General features: G+C 37.4%; 1 non-coding gene across 1 annotated transcript; it reads right to left on the bottom strand.

Moving 5' to 3' along the window:
- Positions 1 to 1,164: 1,164 nt before the first annotated feature.
- LOC129400529 (U6 spliceosomal RNA) lies at positions 1,165 to 1,271 on the bottom strand. Its single transcript, XR_008627755.1, has one exon. It is a non-coding gene; the product is annotated as a U6 spliceosomal RNA (small nuclear RNA).
- Between the last annotated feature and the right edge of the window lie 17,444 nt (positions 1,272 to 18,715).

Here is an 18,715-nt window from a genome sequence, read left to right as displayed (position 1 = left end):
CATAAATACAAAAACCATGAATGCATGTTATGTCACCAGAGTAGATAGGATTGAATCGCTACATAACAAAATACAATAAACACTACTGCACTGCAGATGTGGGAATAAGGAGCTGGTTTTTTAAAATCTCAAATACTACTGTGGTGATAATTTCTTGGTTTTTAGATTCTACATTATAATTTTAATTAGTTGGCATTACTATTAAAATGCTATTGAATCATTGTCAGATACACAGTTACAAAACTGTATATGGTTGGTTTTCAGTCATACAATGTTGCAACAGAAGTCCCTCCAGCAGTGTACATTTCCCACCACCAGTGTCCCCAGTTTCCCTCCCATCACCCCTAGTCTTCCTCTCTGTAAGACATTTTTCATCTTCTCTCTCTCTCCCTCTCTCTCCCTCTTTCTTTTCTTTTCTTTTTCTTTTTTGACTTTTTGGGTCACACTTGACGATGCACATGGGTTACTCCTGGCTCTGCACTCAGGAATTACTCCTGGCGGTGCTCACGGGACCATATGAGATGCTGGGAATCGAACCCAAGTTGGCCGCATGCAAGGCAAATGCCCTACCCGCTGCTATCACTCCAGCCCCTTTCTCTCTCTTTCTTTCTCTTTATATCTCTCTCTCTTTTCTTTTTGGGCATTATGGTTTGAAATACAGCTACTGAGGGGTTATCATGTTTGTTCCTTTACCTACTTTCAGCACACAGTTCTTATCCAGAGTGATCATTTCCAGCTATCATTTTCATAGTGGACCCTTCTCTATCCCACCTGCCTTCTTCCCCAGCACTTGAAGCAGGCTTTCAACCATGGACCAACTTTCTCGCCCGTGTTTCTACTGTCCTTGGGTATTAGTCTCATACTATGTTTTGGGTTTTTTTCTTTTTAAATTCTTTTTTTTTTACTTTTTTTTCTTTTTGGGTTGCTCCCAGCGTTGCTCAGGGGTTACTCCTGGCTTTGCCCTCAGGAATTACTCCTGGCAGTGCTTGAGGGACCATATGGGATGCCAGGGATTGAACACAGGTCGGCCGCGTGAAAGGCAAATGCCCTACACACTGTGCTATCACTCAGGCCCCTTGGATTTTTTTCCCCTTATATTCCACAAATGAGGGTATGAGTCAGAAGAGGAATGTTTATTTATTTATTTATTTATTTATTTATTTATTTATTTATTTATCTATCTTTGGTCTTTGAGCCACACCCGGCTCAGGGGCCATGCTAATCTTCTCTATATGTTCCAATTTTAGTATATGTGCTGTTGAAGCGAGCACTGACTGGAGTGGTAGGGCATTAACCTTGCACACGACTGACCCTGGTTCGATTCCTCCAACCCTCTTGGAGAGCCCAGCAAGCTACCAAGAGTATCCCACCCGCATGGCGGAGCCAGGCAAGCTACCTGTGAAGTATTCAATATGCCAAAAACAGTAACAACAAGTCTTGCAATGGAGACATTACTGGTTCTCGCTCTAGCAAATTGATGAACAACAGGACGACAGTGCTTCAGTGTTACAGTCACACCCCGCAATGCTCAGGGGTTAATCCTGGCTCTGCATTTGGGTATCATTCCTGGTGCTGCTCACATAACCATATGGGATTCCAGGGATTGAACCTAGGTCAGCCACATGTAAGGTAAGTGCCCTCCCCACTGCACTATCATTCCATCTCCTACTTATTTTATTGTTACTTGATGGTTTAACTGTTCACCAAAATTGAGAGCAGCAAAAATAAAGAAAGATATAAAATTAGTGCTTTAATAATGCCACAAGCAGTCTGTGTTTATGGGAAACATTGATTCTAGCAAGTTTTGACATTCTGGAGCTCTATTTCCTGTGTCAACCAAATTTCTTTTTCTGCCTATATTTGTTTATCTTTTGGAAAATACTGTGACTTTGACATTAAAGATTTTACTGCTTCTCCTCTGGAAAACTCAATTAAGATGAGGTAAATATGTGACTTTTTAAAAAAAAAAACCCACATGCTCCCTGAGTTACTTTTTAATTTTCTTCTCTGTACCCAAGTGAATAATTTAACCAATAGCTATAGTATTAGTGGATATTAGTGTTTTATTGCTTATTGTGTTCAATAATAGCAGAATGTGTCTTAGCAGAGAAACACAGAAAAACTCTATTATTCCAGGACACAACAAAACACAGCTTCTTTTTTTTTCAGCTTGTCTTATCACAATGGTGTCAAATGATCTGATTTCTGTTATCCAGGATTTGTTTTATAAGAGAATCAAAAAGTAAATAAACATTTGTTCCCAAATTAAACTGAAGCCTCTACTTAATTATGCATACACTGAGTGTGCACTGAAAAGTGGTCCCTTAATGAAGAGCCTTTAGAGACAGATTGTTAGTATTTCAATAAAGTAAAACCATGTCAGATATCTATGACTGATTCCTCATGTTCAACCAATTTATCTGTAATGGGCAGAATGTAAATAGTTTTGGCTTTGCATCCCTTATGATTTCTGGTACAATTGCTCCATTCTTGATATCATGCAAATTAAATAGAAATTAAAGAGATGACCATGACTGCATTCCAATGAACTATTTACACAAACAGGCAGTAGGTTGGATTCACCCCAGGTCCACAAGTAGCACGCCAGTACCTTCCTCAGCTTCTTAACACTTCATATGTCTGTTGCTATAAAAATGTATGCTTGGCCATACTACTTGATAGCAAAGAAAAGTGATTTACTATATTAAATGTTTTAGATGTTCTTATGATTTATTAAAGTTTTATTAAGAAACAAATAATAAGGCTGGAGAGATAGTTAGGTACTTTGGGTACAGCCACTTGCCTTGCATGTGACCAACACAGGTTTGACCCCCCTGCACCCCATATGGTGCTCCAAGCCCTGACAGGATTGGTCCCTGAGGGCAGAGCCAGGAGTAATCCCCGAGAACCCTGGCTGTGACCCCAAAACAAAACCAAATACAAAATCATTATATGTATAAAAAAGTGCTATTAAAATGCCATTGGACCACTATTCCCACATTCAAAATTATGAAGTAAATTGTGTTTTCAAAATTTCCCGCAATAAAATTATCGTCTATTTTTAATTGAGATACTTGTTTACTTTTCATTATTTTATTTATTTTAGATTCCTAAACCTAAAAAAATAAAGCCAAGTCATAGTGTTCATGTTTGATAAACACAGTGTCACTCTACTGTGTGTCAGTCTTCTACCACTGACTGAGTTCCTTTCTCATCCTCATACCCCACAATGGGTTTAAACTGCATTCTTCTATGTAGCTACACAAAACCAAGCAGAACAAATGGACTTGACAATCTGGGGTATGCAATTTTTGCTGTTGTTCAAAACAGTCTCTTTTAATTAAACTGTTTCTCTCAGGTAAAACCAGAACTCAGACTCTCAGTATTGATTTCCAATTTTTTTCCTCCTAATAGTGGTGTGAATGAGAATCAGCAGTAGACAGCTGGAGTGTTTTGCTGGTGATGGAAGAAGTATTTGTACATCAACAGCTGAATCCTGCTACTATTCCCTGCATGCGTGGTGGTATTCTTTATTAAAGACAAGGCTCGTAAAAGGCTTGGGGTATTCTTTCAGCAGGGCTAATCAGGCTTGATCTCAGTTTAAAAGGTTCCCATGAAGTTGACTATAACTCCCATTGGAACTATTGGACAGGTATTATGTAGTCGACTCATTTTCAATCTGTGGGGTTCTTTGACCCTGCTTACTGATAACCATATATAGTAAATATCAAGCTTACCACACCAGCAGTTTTATGATCTCATTGTGGCAACTGAAAGTCATGCATGATCGATTCATAAAATTTCCTGTACTTCTATTTTCAGTCATTTCTGTCTGAACTTCTACTTCTCCTATTTCTACTTTTAGTCATTTGGGTGCCACATGTGCACAAGGGAGCTTATTATTGTGCGCTCTTCACCCCGGTCTCCAAACACAGTCAGACAGAATTGCACCTGAGGTCTATTTTCCTGAAGTGATCTTGTGCTAATCTGCTCACTTTGCATCTCTTCTGAAATTCATTATAAATATTGAGAGCAAAGGAAGATACCTGCCTCTGATAACTTCTTTATCTTATTTCTTTATTTCTTTTTGGGTCACACCCAGCGATGCACAAGGGTTAGTCCTTGCTCTGCACTGAGGAATTACTCCTAGCGGTGCTCAGGGGACCATATGGGATGCTGGGAATCGAACCCAGGTCGGCCGCGTGCAAGGCAAATGCCCTACCCACTGCTATAGCTCCAGGCCCTGATAACTTCTTTATAGCCTCACCTCTATAAAAAGGGTCTTCCACTTCTCTTTCTGATGACGAACAATAACTTACTCTTTTGTTCATTTATTCTTTTTTTCCCGAAGGGCCACAGCTGGTGGTGCTCAGGGCTTACTCTTGGCTCTCTGAGCTCTGGGATCTCTCTTGGTGGGCTTGGGGAACCAAACTGGGTGTCAGGGACCAAACTTGGGTCAGCTTCATGCAAGGCAAAAGCCCTACCAGTTGTACTATTTCTCTGGCCCCTGTTGTTGTTTATTCTGGGCACCATATACATATTTTATTTAGCACAAATTTTGTGCAAGTATACATTTGAGTACCTTTTCCCAGTTTTTTTTGTTTGTTTAAACCTAGAAGTGTATGAATTGCTAAGTCAAATGGTATTGAATGTTGAGCTTTATGAGAAACAGTTAAACTCTTTTCCAGAGAGGCTATAACTTTTTGTACTCTAGCGGAGTCAGCTGGGTTCCAAATTTACTATGTCCTTACTAATACATATTTTCTATTTTTGAAAATTATGCTAAGTGGTATCTACATGATTTTGATTTACATTTCCCTAGAAATTGATAGGAATGAAAATGTTTAAAATATATGCTGAATGTCCACATGAAGATGCAGACCCAACCTTTAGCTCAAGTCTTGGTTTTGACATATTATTTACTCGTAACTGAACTACCATAATTTAAACGCTATATAATAGTTGTTTAATATGTAGTTTATAGCTGATACTATACAGAATACTTCATTTTTTATCATAGAGTATTTTTGGTTTCTTATATAAGATTTATATAGGTCCTCTTACCTGATAATAATCGTGATTGTATTTTTTTCAAGTAAATTTTTCTGAATGACAGACCGCGCTTTGTTTTACCAAGGAAGTTTGCAAGTACTACTAAGTTAACATCAACGGGCTGGTGGATTTCAACATTTGTCATTCACAATGTACAGTTAAAAAATTGTTTTGTATTACTTGCCATTTTAATATTGAGTTTTTGAGTTATTTGTGTATTACAGATAATAGCCCATTATTGGTTATATGATCTGCAAATATTTTGGTTTTCCATTTGTGAGTTGACTTTTCACTTTCTTGGAAATATCCTGTGAAAAAACGCTTTGTTTTTTAAAGGTGTTGGGAAAGTTCAATTTGTTCTTTAATTGCTCTTGCTTTTGTCTTTAGTGGTTTAGTCTTTAAGAATCAACAGACTAATGATAGTACAATAGGTAGGGCACTTGCCTAGGCATGCGGCTGATTGGAATTCGATCCCTGGCACCCTCGATGATTCCCTGAGCACAGCGCCAGGAGTCGCTTTCTATTTTTCTATTTAATTTTGAAAGTAGGCCCAATAGGAACAAAACCCTAATGTTTTTCTTTCAACTCTTGCAATAGTGCAAGGATCTCATAGACAGTGCTCTCATCAATTTTTTTTATTCAACCAGAGTAAAATCTATGTCAAGAATTATTCTCTGAATGATGTAGGACTTTAAAATGGCATCAGTGACTTTTCCCTTATGTGATGCCAGAGATCAAATCCAGGTCGGCTGCATGTACAGCAATCACCTTTCTTACTGTACTCTGGGTCTCTTTAGTCACTTTAAATCTGATAATTATTATGTGTTGCTGCTATTGTTTGTTATTATGGCTCAACCTCCTTAAGTATGTATCTATTTATTGGGATGTTGTTATTTGTTTTCCTCTCTAGATATTGAATAAAACTTAATAAAATATAGAATTTTGATACCTCCCTAATCTTTTTAATCTAATAATCTCAAAATGTTCATTATTTTTGGTAATTAGTTTTCTTTGTTGTCTTATAGAAATTTCACAATACACAGTCTTTTGGTTCAGATTTGAAGAGAATAACTAGCCTACACATGTACTTTCAACTTTTTTGTGTCTAATAAATATATTTCAGATGTGTCTTGTATGCACAATACAGTGATCCCCACTTCTCTGCTGGGGAATTTGTTCTAAGCTTACCAGTGGTTGTCAGAAACAGAAGACAGTACTTAAGTGTTTGCATATGTGTGTATGCATATATACACACATATATATTATATGTATATATTATATTTATATAGGTCATATATGTATATACACTTAGGTACTGTCTTCAGATTCTGAGTTTCTTATATATGCATATTTATGTATCTATATAAATAGATATATACCTATATAAATATATCATATATCTTATTATATAGTATATATAATATATAGGTATATTATAAATATATTATATATCAATATAAATATATATTGATATCTATATATAGATTTTTATGTCTACAAATATGCATATAAAACTATATATACACACTATGCTTTTTCATGTGCTTGCATACCTATGCTAAATTTAATTGTTAAGTTAGGCATAATAGGAACTTAACAATGATAACTAATATCAAAAGAGAACAACTGTAATGCTACATTGTAATGAAAGTTATGTAACTGGGATCTCTCTATATCAAAATATATTATTATACACAGTACTGACTGCTGGTATCTGAATACATGAAAAGTAAAGCCATGGGTAATGACTGACTCTAAATACAGGTTTTTATCCACTTGGCAGTCTTATATTGATTTGCTCATTTCCTCTCTTTCCACTTAATGTCTTCATTGCGATTTTCACAGTTCGCATGCAGCATGTAGACTATTCTGCCAAACAGTGTTTTCTCTTGTCCCTGAAATTTCCTCCCCAAGTATGGAATTCAAAAACTACATGCAGTTTGTACTATAGATGGAGTAGTGCGCATTGTCTAAAATTTGTTGTGTAGGGGACCATAAGTCTTCAGTACTTGCAAGACATGTGCTTTAACCCCTGTGCTATCACTCTGGCTCCTTGAATAATATTCTTAGTGATGAAATAGTGAAAGATAAAGAATTCTAAACTGTGTAAATACATCCCAGTGTTTTTCTCTCAACTCTTGTAATAGTACAGGGATCTCACAGACAGTGCTCTAATCAATTTCTTCATTTATTCAGCCAAGGCATTGTCTATGTCAAGTTTAATTCTCAGAAAGATGTAGGACTTAAAAAAGGCATATATGACTTACTTTTCCTTAAAATGACACATCTTTCTTAAAAAATTAAAAATCTCCATTAGATTACTTATTCTTTTAAAACTCCTTTACCATGTATGATCTCTTTGATTTCCAATTTTCAATGACTTATCTGCCTTTCAGAGAGCATTTCAGTACTGCAATGTTGTCCTTTTACTTTTTGACTCAAATATGTTATTCATAATTCTAAATTTATAATGTTAAGAGAAGGTTTGTAATCAAATGGACTTTGCAAACTGATATCAAAATTTAAGCACATGCATAATTTAATTGGGCATAATATTTTATCTTGTATTTATGTCTTAGAAAAGGTGTTCATTTTAATTCACTGTCTTGTACCTCAAGAAACAGTGATTTATAAAAAATGTAGAACTTACAAAGGCAAAAATTTTCAACAAAAGTCCTCATATATAACATTATTCAGTACAGTACTTAAGTGTAAAGATTCCATTGAACTAATTATGAACTGGGAAAAAGGCAAAAAGATAAAACCTTCCTAAAATCATATATTGACTTATTTTCTTACCTATATTGTTTCAAGATTATGCCAAACATAACTTTCCTTTCCAGAATGCTGCTAAGGATAGAAAAATGGAAATATCATAAAAATATTCACTAGCAGAAATATATGGAATAAATATAGTAAGCTGTGTTTTTAAAAATTTTTTATTAGGGAATCACTGTGATGTACGGCTACAAACTTATGAACTTTTTTGTTTGCATTTTACTCATACAGTGATTGTTTGCCCATTCCTCCAACAGTGCCTATTCACCTCCACCAATGATCCCAGTATCCCTCTCACCACCCCTACCCCACCTCCCACCACCCCACCCTGCCTCTGTGGCAGGGCATTCCCCTTTGTTCTCTTTCCTTTTGGGTGTTGTAATTTGCAATAGAGGTATTGAGTCACCATCATGTTCGGTCTATAGTCTACTTTCAGCTCACATCTTCCAACCTGAGCGGGTCCTCCCAACATCCTCTACTTGGTGTTCCCTTTCTCTATCTGAGCTGCCTTTTCCCCTAGCATGAGAGGCCAGTTTCCAAGCTGTGGGGAAGACCTCCTAATCCTTATCTCTACAACTCGTGGGTGTTAGTCTCCCACTATGATATTTTATATTCCACAAATGAGTGCAATCGTCCTATGGTTGTCCCTCTCTTTCTGACTAATTTCACCTAACATGATACTTTCCATGTAGAACCACTTATATACAAATTTCATGACTTCATCTTTTCTAACAGCTGCATAGTATTCCATTGTGTAGATATACCAGAGTTTCTTTAACCAGTCATCTGTTTTTGGGCACTCTGTTTTTTTTCAGATTTTGGCTATTGTAAACAGTGCTGCAATGAACATAGAAATGCAGATGTCATTTCTACTATACCTTTTTGCCTCTCCGGGATATATTCCCAGGAGTGGTATTGCTGGGTCAAATGGGAGCTCAATTTCTAATTTTTTTAAAAAAAATTTTTTTGAATCACCATGTGGAAAGTTACAAAGTTCTCAGGTTTATGTCTCAGTTATACAATATTCAAACACCCATCCATTCACCAATGCCCATATTCCACCACCAAAAACCTCAGTATACCGCCCTTCCCCGCCCCCATCCCCAACTGTATAACTGATGAATTTCACTTCATTTTCTCTTTACCTTCATTACATTCCATATTTCAACACAAAACTCACTATTGTTGTTGGAGTTTCCCACCAAGAAAGACAGCCCTACTACCAAGGAAGCATTTGATATCAATTTCTAATTTTTTGAGAATCTTCTATATTGTTTTCCAAAAGGGCTGAACGAGTCGGCATTCCCACCAGCAGTGAAGTAGAGTCCCTTTTTCCCCACATGCATGCCAACAGCAGTTGCTTTTGTTTTTATGGATGTGGGCCAGTCTCTGTGGTGTGAAATGATCTCATTATTGTTTTAATCTGTATCTCCCTGATGATTAGTAACGTAGAGCATTTTCTCATGTGTCTTTTAGCCATTTGAATTTCTTCTTTGAGAAAATTTCTGTTCATTTCCACCCCCCATTTTTTGATAGGGTTGGGAGTTTTCTTCTGTTAGAGTTCAACCAGTGCCTTGTATATCCTTGATATCAACCCCTTATCAGATGTGTATTGGGTGAATATCCTTTCCCATTCTGTAGACTGTCTTTGTATTTTGGTTACTGTTTCTTTTGAGGTGCAGAAGCTTCTTAGTTTAAGATAGTCCCGTTTGTTTATCTCTGTTTTCAGTTGCTTGGCCACTGATGTGTTATCTTTGAAAATACCTTTAGCTTCAATGTCATGGAGGGTTTTGCCAATCTTTTTTCCATGTACCTTATGGATTCTGGTCTGATGTTGAGAACTTTTATCCACTTTGACCTGACTTTTGTACATGGCATTAAATAGAGATCTAAGCCCATTTTTTTGCATGTTGCTGTTGAGATTTGCCAAAACATTTGAAGAGGTTTTCCTTGTTCTAATTCACATATTTTGCTCCCTTATCAAAGATTAGATGATCATATATTTTAGGGTGTGTGTCAGGATATTCAACCCTGTTCCATTGGTCTGTGGCTCTGCCTTTGTTCCAGTACCATGCTGTTTTAATTATTACCACTTTGTAGTATAGATTGAGGTTGGGGAGGGTGATTCCTCCCATATTCTTTTTCCTAAAAGTTGCTTTAGCTATCGTGGGAGCTTATTGTTCCATATGAATTTCAGGATTGTTAGCTCCATTTCTTTGAAGAATGTCATGGGAATCCTTATAGGAATCGCATTGAATGTTTACAATGCTTTGGGGAGTATTGCCATTTTGACAATGTTAATTCTCCCAATCCATGAACAGGGGATATCTTTCATTTCCTCATGTCCTCTATAATTTCTTGAAGTAGCGTTTTGTAGGTTTTTTTTTTGTACAAGTCCTTTACCTTCTTAGTTAAGCTGATTCCAAAGTACTTGATTTTCTGAGGCATGATTTTGAACGGGATTGCTTTTTTCATGTCACTTTCTTCTCTCTCATTATTCGCATATAGGAAAGCCATGGATTTTTGGATATGGATTTTATAGCCTGCAACTTTACTATACAAGTCTATTGTTTCTAAGAGTTTCTTGATTGAGGTTTTAGGGTTCTCTAAGTATAGTCATACCATCTGCAAATAGTGAGAGCTTGATTTCTTCCTTTCCTACTTGAATGTCCTTAATATCTTTTTCTTGCCTTACCGCTATTGCAAGTACTTCCAGTACTATATTGAACAGAAGTGGAGAAAGTGGGCATCCTTGTCTCGTCCCTGATCTTTGAGGGAAGGCTCTTAGTTTTTCCCCATTGAGGATAATGTTTGCCGTAGGCTTGTGGTAGATGGCTTTGACTATATTAAGGAAAGTCCCTTCTATACCCATTTTGGCCAGAGTTTTCATCATAAATGGGTGCTGGATCTTGTCAAATGCTTTTCTGCATCTATTGATATGATCATATGGTTCTTATATTTTCTTTTGTTGATATGATGGATTATGTTGATTGATTTCCAAATGTTAAACCAAACTTGCATACCGGGGATGAGTCCCACTTGGTCTTGGTGTATGATCTTTCTGATGAGTTGTTGAATTCTGTTTGCTAATATATTTTTGAGAATCTTTGCATCCATGTTCATCAGGGATATTGTGTTGTAGTTTTCTTTTTTTTGTGGTGTCTTTGTTTGCTTTTGGTATTAGGGAGATATGAGCCTCATAGACACTGTTTGGGAGGGTTTCTGTTTCTTCAATTTCCTTGAAGAACTTGAGGAGAACTGGCAATAGGTCCTCTTTAAATGTTTAGAATTCGCTAGTGAATCTATCTGGACCCGGGCTTTGGTTTTTGCGAAGACTTTTGATTACCATTTCAATTTCCTTGATGTTAATTGGACTGTTCAGGTATTCCAGGTCTTCTTGATTCAGCCTTTGGAGATTATAGGAATCCAGGAATTTCATCCATTTCTTCTAGGTTCTCTTGTTTGGTAGCGTACAGATTTTCAAAGTAGTCTTTTATGATCTTTTGAATTTCTTTGGTTTATGTTGTGATATCCCCCTTTTCATTTCTGATTCGGTTTTTAAGCGTTCTTTCTCTCTCTTTCTTTGTGAGTCTTGCTAATGGTTTATCAATCTTGTTCACTTTCTCGAAGAACCAGCTCTTGGTTTCATTGATCTTTCGGATTGTTTTCTGGGTTTCCATGTCGTTGATTTCTGCTCTAAGTTTTATTATCTCTTTCCTTCTGCCTGGCTTGGGAATCTTTTTTTGGTCCTTTTCTGAACTCTTAAACTGTGAAGTCAAGTTATTTTGTGGGTCCTTTCTTCCTTCCTGAGAAATCCTTGCAGAGGTATAAATTTTCCCCTTAGCACAGCTTTAGTTGTGTCCCACAGGTTCTGGTAGCTCCTGTCTTCATTATCATTTGTTTCCAAGTACCTTTTGAGTTCTTCCTTGATTTCTTTCCTGACCCACTCATTGTTCAATATCGAATTGTTTATTTTCCAGGCGTTTGATTTGGTTTTCTGCGTCTGTACATGACTCACTTCTATCTTCAATGCATCAAGGTCTGAAAAGATAGCTGATACAATATCTATCTTCCTGATTCTGTTGAGGTATGTTGCGTGGTCCAGCACATGGTCTATTCTGGAAAACGTTTCATGTGCACTGGAAAAGAATGTTACTCTTTTTTTGGGGGGATATAACGCCCTGTATAAATCTATTAGCCCTCTCTCTTCTATTTCTTCCTTCAAAGCCAGTATTTCCTTGGTGAGTTTTAATCTTCTTGATCTATCCAGAGGTGATAGGACGGTGTTGAAGTCTCCAACTACTATTGTGTTGTTCACAATGTCCTTCTTAAGGTCTGTTAGCAGTTGTTGTAGGTATTTAGCTGGTCCTTCATTCTGTGCATACACGTTTAGGATTGTGATTTCCTCCTGCTATATATATCTCTTGACTAATAAAAAATGGCCTTCACTATTCCTTCTAACCTTTTTCAACCTGAAATCTATGTTATCAAATACTAGTCATGCCACCCCAGCTTTTTTGAGAGAGTTGTTTGCTTGCAGTAATTTTTTCCATCCTTTGGCTTTGAGTCTGTGTTTGTTCTGGCTATTCAGATGTGTTTCTTGCAGGCAGAAGAATGTTGGGTTCTGTCTTTGAATCCATTTTGCCACTCTGTGTCTCTTAATTGGTATTTTTAGATCATTGACATTGAGAGAGATTAGTGTTACTGGATTTTATGCCATCTTTCCGTAAAGGTTTGTTGTGCTTGTAGGGGTTTTTCTTGTCTTACAATCACCCCTTTAGTCCTTCTTTTAGGTTTGGTTTTGAGTCTATGAAGTTCCTGAGTTGTTGTTTATCCGCAAAATAGTGTTTCATTCCTTCTGGTTTGAATGAGAGTTTGGCCAGATAAAGTATTCTTGGTGAAGCATTCATTTCATTTAGTTTTTTCACTATATCCCACCACTGCCTTCGGGCTTGGAGGGTTTCCTCTGATAGATCTGCTGTGAATCTAAGGGGTCCTCCTTTGAATGTGATTTCCTTCTTCGACCTTACTGCTTGCAGTATTGTGTCTCTATCTATTACGTACATCATCCTAACTGTGATATCTTTTGGAGTTTTCTTGTTAGGGTCTCTTTTAGCTGGCACCCTTCTGGCTCCTTGAATCTGGATGTCTGCATTCTCCAGCTCTGAGAATTTTTCAGCAATGATTTTTTTTTAATTCTTTTATTGATTCACCATGTGGAAAGTTACAAAGCTTTCAGGTTAAAGTCTCAGTTATACAATGCTCAAACACCCATCCCTTCACCAGTGCACATATTCCACCACCAAGAATCACGATATACCCCCCTTCCCCCCACCTCCCCAGCCACCCACCCTGCATGTGTAACTGGTAAATTTCATTTTACTTTCACTTTACTTTGATCACATTTAATATTTAAACAAAAAATTCACTATTATTGATTTGGAGTTTCTCCCCCCTAAAGTCGATCTGCTGAAAAGAAAGCATTTGGTAATTTGTTTTCCATTTCAGCAATGATTTATTTGACTGTGGCTTTTTCATTGGTGTTGGTTCCCTGTCCTTCTGGTACTCTGATGATTCTAATATTGTTCCTCTTGAAATCATCCCCTAGGACTCTGATTCTTCCTAGAGCTATTTTGAGGTCTTTTTTCATTGTTTGTTGTTGCCTGTAGGCTGCCTGCAGCTCATCTTCTAGCTCACTGATTCTGTCTTCTGCTGCAGTCATTCTATTGTTGAGGGCACCCACTGAGTTTTTTATTTCATCTACCAAATTCTTCATTCGTGACATTTATTTTTGTAGCTTTTTTTATTTCTGCTCTCATTTTTTCCCGTATTTTCTCAGCTGTCTGTTGCATTGTTTCTCTCAGGTCCTCCTTTAATTTAGTGGATACCTTTTCAATCTATACATTGAACATCTTTAGCACTTCAACTCTGAATTCTTTATCAGAGAGCTCAAGTTTGTAGGAAATGCCTATTGAGGCTTCTGGACTCCTTTCATCGTCCTCTCCTTGTGGTGGGGATTTGCGCTGTTTTTTCATGTTGTTGTGGTAGTATGGAAGAGGGACCTTCAAGTTCACTATCCCTGTTCCCTTTTGTTGCAAAACAGGAATATTGATGGTATCGGTCAATGGGTCAATGGTAGTAACCTTTTTATTATCCCATTCTAGAACATGTCCTTCCTCTCAGATGTTTCTCTAATCCTTTGTTGAGGACTAAGATGATGCCTTCGGAGAATGTGCTCTTCTACATTGGGCTTTGACGGGTACTTGTATTTATTGGTATTTGAGTGAGATGAGGATAGACTACTGGCTTATTACCTTATTGTTCTCTGGATAGTTAGGATGCTACTCATGCACATAGGTAATAAAGGCTGAGATGTAACAACAGATTGCTTGATGCTGGAAAATAACTGCAGCCCGAGGCTGACCCAAAAGAGGCCACGCCCACGTTTGCCTAGGCCATGCCCCCTGACGATTAGACCCCCCCCCCCCCCCCCCCCCGCCGCACTAGCACACACCTGTGCTGGAAAAGAGAATGGCTGCGGTGCTTGGGGGTGGCGTGCCGGCCACTAGGGCGGCAGTCCGGAGGGGAATAAGCTATGTTTTAATTTTATTTATTTTGTAGGACCAGATACCTCAATACTGGGAATATTCTCAGTTCTACTCAGGTGACAAAATGTTGTGAGTGGGTTTGGATGTATTTACTTTTATTTAAATTTAGGTAATATGGTTACACTAGTGTAAATGTTCATGGTTTTGATGGACAAAGATACTGCACCTTCACCTCCAAAAAAATGCCCGAGAGCCTTCATCATTGTCCTTACATCATGTGTAGTCCACCTCTTCCTTCTTTCTTCCCACTCCACTCCTTGGTAATCTTAGTTTTGCTACCAAAGGCCCAAGATTGTCCTCATTCTCTATTATCTGTTCCTTTTTTTTGTTTCTTTGTATACCACAGACTAAAATCATCCAATATATATATTTCTCCCTCTGACTTATTTTATTTAACCTGTTGTCCTCCAGTTCCATTTAGGTTGCAGCAAAGTGCAAGATCTAATCTTTTCTTGTAGCTACTTAGTATTCTACTATGTGTATGTACTATAACTTCTTTATTTGTTGATTCACATTTGAATTTCTTCCATATTTTCTCTATTCAATTAAGTGCTACAAAAAATACAGGTGTGCATGCACCTTTTCATATTAGTGTTAATCCTTTATCAGATGTGGAATGTGCAAATATTTGTTCCCATTCAGTAAGGTGTCTTTGAATTTTAGCTGATTTCTTGTGGCCTGAGAAAATTTTTAGTTGAATGTAGTCCAATTTGCTGATGTTTCTTTTCGTTATCTTTGGAAATTGAGTTGAATCATTGAAGATACCTCTAAGGTCAATAGAGTTTTTCGTATGTTTTCCTCAATGTAATTTATGGATTAGAGTCTAATATCAAGGTCTTATACCAACTTTGAGTTTTGGGTAGAGTAAAATAAAGACTTGGTTTCATTGCATTTGATTGTTCAGTTTTCCCAGCATCACTGTTGAAGAGGCTCTCCTTGCTCCACTTCATGTTCCTAATTTCTTTGTCATAGATTAACTATTCACTTATCTGAGCATTTATCTCTGTGCTTTTAGTTTTTACTCATTGGTGTGAGAATCCATCTTTATTTCAGTATCCCATCAGTTTGATTTAGATAGATTTTTCTCAGAATTGCTTTGGCTATTTGGGTAGAAAATGATTCCATACAAAATTTTATTCTATTTGGAGGGGGGCCAACCCTGGTCATGCTCAGGTTTCCTCCTGGCTTTGTGCTGCTTTGTGAATTACTCACTTTGTGAGTTACTTCTGATGGTATTTGGGGGAATCTATGTGGTACTGGGGATCAAACCAGGGTTTGTGTCATGCAAGGCAAGCACCATAATCCTTATGTTGTCTCTTCACCTCCTCCATGCATATTTTAACAGCATTTATTCTAAATCCTTAAAGAATGTCTTTAGGTTGTGGTTTTTTTGGGGGGGAGGGAGGCCGGGAAGACCTGGCTGTTCTCAAGGCTTATTCATGGCTCTATGCTCAGAGATCACTCTTAGCCAGGCTTGTGGAACCATATGATATTTCTGGGATCATATCTAGGTGGGCCACGTGCAAAGCAAAAGCCCCGTCCACTGTACTATCACTATGGCTCAAGTCTTTGGTATTTTAATGGGGATTGAAGTGAATCTGCGTAATGCTTTGAATAGTACAGCCAGTTTTACAATGTTAAATCTTCTGATCCATAAACATAGAATATTTTTCCAATTTATGGTGTCCTCTTTAATTTCTTTCAGTGATGAGTTAAGTTTTTAATGTGTATATCTTTCACACTTTTTTTAAGTTTGATTTTTCATCATCTAGGTACTTGATGTTTGGGTTACTATTTTAAAGGGAGTTCTGCTTTTTTTCTTTCTTGTTTAGAAAACTTGTTTAAATATAGAAATGTAGCTGGATTTTGGTATTGGCTTTTTAGCCTAATGTTTTGTACTGGTTTATTTTTTCTTTTTTAGTCTTAGTTTTTAGTTGAATCCTTAGTGTCATTTATGTATATATTCATGTCAGCTTCTACCAGCTGTTTTTCCCCTTTACTTTCTCCCTGTCCTCTGAAATTCTTATAATTCAGAGGTTTTCCCCCCCACACACTGCTCTCTGTTGTCCATTAAATATTTTAAATCTTTAATTTTTAAATTTTCTTTTTCTTTTTTTTTTTTTTTGGTTTGTGTTTGTTTTGTTTTAGGACCACATCCAATGGTACTCAGGACTTACTGCTGACTCTGTGTTCAAAGTTCATTCCTGGTGGTATTCAGGGAAGGAAGGTGTACCAGGAATCAAACCTGGGATGTTCCATGCAAGGTGAGTGCCCTACCCACTCTACTATCACTTTGGTCCAAGAATATTTTTTCTTTTATTGATGCCATCTTGTTCCTTGTCTTCAAGGTTACTGGTTTGGTTTTTGCCTTCTTCTGTTCTGTTGAAACTATGTGATTTAAATCCTTCATTTCTGTTTGAAAGAATTCTTTCATTTTCCCCCCATCAATCTTTCTTCAAGTTTATTGAATCTTTCTTCCAACTATTTCCTCAGTTCACTGAACAGCAAGAGTACTGTTTGCTTGGAGGTCATCCTTAGGCAGCATAAAAAGTTCTGATGTACTCGATCACTGACATGGATTTCTGTCTCCATCTCTGAAGCATCACAATTTCATATATATATATACATATATATATATTTGTTTTTTTTCATTACTCCTGATGCTTCATAGGTGGTAGTGGTGGAACTCAAAGTTCCAGGAATTCAGTGATTCAGTGCTACTGTTCACAGTATCTGGTTAGTCCCCATGGCTCCATTGGTTTCTGGCACAGGTGGACTTTTACCTGTGCCCAGAAGGAAAGGGATGCTGATGTTTTACATTATCTACTTAGATTAAATGCATATGAAGAACTATTCTTAGTGAAAATAACTTTGATAAGTTTAGACAATATTTTCTAAACTTGATGAGATCGAGGTACTTGGTTTATTTGTATCAGTCTTTGCTGTTTTATGTTCAAAGACTGCTCTAAAATCAACAGGTCTGTTGATTTTGTACCATAAGTTGGGAACATCTAGAATTTTCATTTGAATCTTATGAAAGTAGGATTTTGAATCTTAATTTTGATTCTTAAATTGGGAGCATATTGGGGTGGGGAAGGACATTTTTCTTTTTTTTCCTTTTTTTGGGGGTCACACCTGGCGATGCACAGGGGTTACTCCTGGCTCTGCATTCAGGAATTACTCCTGGAGGTGCTCAGGGGACCATATGGGATGCTGGGAATCGAACCCGGGTCAGCCGCGTGCAAGGCAAACGCCCTACCCGTTGTGCTATCGCTCCAGCCCCGGGGAAGGACATTTTTCTTTTTCTTTGACTTTATAAATGGTTTTATAAAATGCCTCAACTTGGTGCAAGATTATGAGTGCTGGTATGTCTTAGCAGAAAGAATAAGAAAATCACACGGCCAGTAATACTTCAGTATTGTAATGAACGTTGTTGTTCTTTAAATTTACTGCTCTTGGAGCCAGAGAGATAGATAGTACAGCAAGAATGGCACTTGCCTTACATGTAACTGACCTAGGTTCCATCCCCGCATCCCTGAATCCCCGGCATCTCATAGGCTTCCCCTGAGCACAGAGCCAGGATGAAGCTCTGGACACATCTGATTGTAGCCTCAACACACAAATAAATAAATTTTCTGCTCGTGGGGCCAGAGTGATAGTACAGCAGGTAGGGTAGAGCATTTGCCTTGCACTCAGCTGACCCAGATTCCATCCCTGGTATCCCGTATGTTCCCCCAAGCACCACCAGAAGTTATTCCTGAGTGCAGAGTCAGGAGTAACCCTGAGCATTGCTGAGAGTGACTCAAAAAGTAAGTAAGTAATTAAGTAAGCGAGTAAATAGCTAAATAAATAAATAAATAAATAAATAAATAAATAAATAAAAATCTGTTCTTACATAGAGTAAATTTCTGGAAGCGCAAAATACCTGCCACACATATATTGTTTTTCAAAGTATGGCACAATGCTCATTTAATCCTGAAGCCCTTGGCTGCTAATTAAGGCAGTAGGGGAAATGGCAGTTTTCTGGACACAAGCCACATTGAATGAATCGCAATCTCAGGAGGTGGGGCTCACCAGGTCCTCTTTTTAGCCTGACCTGGTAGGTGACTTTTATACATAGTAATATTTGAGAAATTCTATTCTATTCCAGTCCTACAGAAGAAGCTGCTATCAATCATTCAGTCTTCGAGCTTTCATAGAGTGTGAATTTTCCTTTTTTTTTCTTATTTATAAATAAACTTTGATTTCCATCCTGGATCAGTGAAGGAAATGAACAG

The sequence above is a fragment of the Sorex araneus genome, chromosome X, assembly GCF_027595985.1.
Source record: "Sorex araneus isolate mSorAra2 chromosome X, mSorAra2.pri, whole genome shotgun sequence".
NCBI lineage: Eukaryota > Metazoa > Chordata > Mammalia > Eulipotyphla > Soricidae > Sorex > Sorex araneus.
The sequence above is the reverse complement of the archived record's forward strand: the minus strand, read 5'-3'. Positions and strand labels throughout refer to the sequence as shown.